The following is a 3019-nucleotide window of genomic DNA, read 5'->3' on the forward strand; positions in this document are numbered from 1 at the left end:
CTAATTTAATTAGATTAAGGAATCTGTACGGATTTAAGAAAACGCGTGAACCATCGCGAAACGATCAAGCTGTCGCGCCGCGCTGGACCATGTCGCGCCGCGACAGAAGTAGTTTTATTCCAGATTGGATTCGGTCTTTTTCTGATTGTTTCCGGACAATTTTTTCTTCTAAATAGGGTCGTATTTCTCCATTTTCAATCATATACAATTATCAAATTCTATTCTCTTCTATCTTTTAAGAAATAGCTTATTCTTTCTCCCTCTTTCTAGCCTTTCCCTATTCAAATAAAAATACCGCATTCACGAGTTCTAGACACACCAAGCCAAGTTCGAAGTTGCCTTCGCCCTAGACGTGAAAGGTTGATAATTTCTGAGGGTTTGGTCCCAAATCCCTATTTGAATTAATTGTTTGATTTAATATTTTTATTCAAGTTACTAACGTGAGTATTGTTTTGATAGAAAGAGATACGAGGCAACAAAGTAAGTTGTTTTATTGCTTTATTCCTTTAGAAAGCATGCTTAGCTTTTATTAATTCCTATTATCGTGTTAAGATGTTGTTTATTTCTTTCTAGTATCATATTTAGGTTGCTTCCTATTTTCTTCTATCATGTTAGGGTTAAAGATTTTATCTTTATTGTTTAGTGACATGCTAGGATTTGTTATTAATCATGTTGGTATCATGTCTAGAATCTTGCTATTATTATTATGCTTTGAGATTGAGATTATGATGACGATGATTTATTGTATCAATTATAATTATTGTTGCTTGATATATTATATTATTATTATTGTTATTGCTTGATCACGCCCTTTCTTGCAGATTAAAGGGAATTTGTACTTGTAATCACGCTTAATAAGATAATTAATAATTTTATTTAGGCTAATATGATTTTAATTCAAGTGATCGCCAATAATAGATTTGTTTGTGCATTAATATTCAACCAACATAGATCAAACTAGTTTAGGGTTAATATATTGATTGTATGTTAGTAAAAAAAGCGCACATGAATATGAGAAGAATAAAGTAGAGGCCTATTTTTATGACAGGTTCAATCTCTTTTACGTTGGATTTGTACTTTCATCCCGAATATCCAGTCATGGTTCTAGACCACTATGGAGTTAGCGATCTCATGGATCGTGCACTACTACAAAAAAGGCCTTAGAGAACTGTTATAATAGGCATTATAGATCGCCTTAGAGGCGTTCTTCTGCTAAGCGATCTATAAAGTATATAGAACGGGTCAGTGAGGCGTTTTATATACTAACTAATAGAAAACGGTTGTTAGTCACAACCGTTCTCTTTTCCCTTCTTTAAAACGTAAACTAAGGAAGGAAAAAAGAACGGTTTAGGCTACTTAACCGTTCTATATTGCATTACAATATAGAACTGTCAAGTTAGATAACAGTTCTCTAATGTATTTTTTTTTTTAAAAAAATAATAATAAATCCGGCCATATACTTTCTTGCTACTGTATTATTCCTCTATTTTCCAGTATAATATAAATTCATGATCCTGTATGTACAACATAGATTTTAGTATAATAAAATTAACCAAAATCATAATATTTAATTTTGAACTACGAATGAGGTTGAATATCTACTAAACTATAAACATCACCAATCAATAAATATTGAAATTGTTGAAGTAAAAAACCGAGAACCAAATGAAAACAAACTTTATTATCCTTTGTATTTAATTAGTTACATCTCAAGTACTTTTGATACAATTCAAATACAAAAACGAAGAACATGATACTGGAAAATGAATCCATGATCTTTAAGAATTTCTTGTCCTTTACGTCCGAGTAATCTGTTGAAATAAACAAAAAAAAAAAATAATACAACACAAAATAAAAGTTAAAAGTAGATATTTATATAAGTCATTGACCATAAAAATAATTCATGTTTAACAATAATATATTCAATCATACTTTGCCGACAATAAAACAAAACATTTAAACACAAAATTGTAGATCATCACCATCATTTCAAAACTAATCATCACAAACACAAAAATCATAAATTCAATTCATATAATCTGACATTAATCGGTCAAATGAACTATCAACAAAATGAAAACCAAAACATTAAAACAGATCTGGGAAAAGAAGAACAACAAATAAGACATAAACGGTTAATAATAAACTATAGAAATCCATCGATCCTAAAACCACAACCCTCACAATCACAGATTCAAATGAAAATTGATGCTCATATGAATTCGACAATCAAATCTAATTATAAAGAAATTAAGGCTCATATGAAATTAAAGAGAAAATATAGAAGTTGACTTGCTTGATGAAAATTAGGCAGCCATAGTTGTCAAGGAAGAGAGAATTCGATGAGTTTTCTCTTAATTGCTTGTTGTCTTGCCATTGTTGAAGCTCCAAATTAAGGTTGTTTTCCAAGTAGAGAAGGTGATAGAGATGAGATAGTGTTAATTGGAGTTAGGGTAAGAGCAATGGAAAAGCTTTAAACTAGATCTGAGTAGGGAGAGAGGGAGAAAGAAAGAGATAGAGGAAAGTTTTAAAGAGAGGGAAGAGAGAAGCCATGAACGGCTTATGGGAGTTGAGACTTGAGAGAAATATGATGGGCGTTCAAACCGGCCCACAACGAATAGGGTTTTGCTATTTTTTTTTAATATGTTAAAATCAAATAGAACGGTTAACTAAGAAAGGCGTTCTATATAGCAAAGTCACAATTTAAAAAAAATAATTAAAAAATCAAATCAAACGGTTAGGTTAGATAGGCGTTGTATAAAATCCTAGAGATCGCCTATCTAAGTTAACCGTTCTCTATCTTGCGTTTCTTATTCTAGTTTTTGGTGTAGTGGTGAAGGGGTGTAACCTTCACCTTGTGAACGGTTTACAAGTTCCTAAAACTTGTTGGCGACTCTTTTGCTCTAGCTTCCTGCCCTTTGGACGCCACCATACTTAAGTTTATGATCTTAGTGGGGCTCATCTGTGGGATGCTTTAATTATTCCTTACAGTTTTTGGCGACTCCACTGGGGAGGATTT

At 31.9% G+C, this 3019-nt stretch overlaps 1 long non-coding RNA gene across 1 annotated transcript; it reads right to left on the reverse strand.

The window, feature by feature from the left end:
• Positions 1-1657: 1657 nt before the first annotated feature.
• LOC145576302 (uncharacterized) lies at positions 1658-2707 on the reverse strand. The gene is made up of 2 exons (XR_014098353.1): positions 2297-2707; positions 1658-1811 (listed from the first exon to the last, which is right to left on the reverse strand). It is a non-coding gene; the product is annotated as an uncharacterized LOC145576302 (long non-coding RNA).
• Between the last annotated feature and the right edge of the window lie 312 nt (positions 2708-3019).

Source organism: Chenopodium album, chromosome 13 (assembly GCF_948465745.1).
Source record: "Chenopodium album chromosome 13, dcCheAlbu1.1, whole genome shotgun sequence".
In the NCBI taxonomy this organism is placed as follows: domain Eukaryota; kingdom Viridiplantae; phylum Streptophyta; class Magnoliopsida; order Caryophyllales; family Amaranthaceae; genus Chenopodium; species Chenopodium album.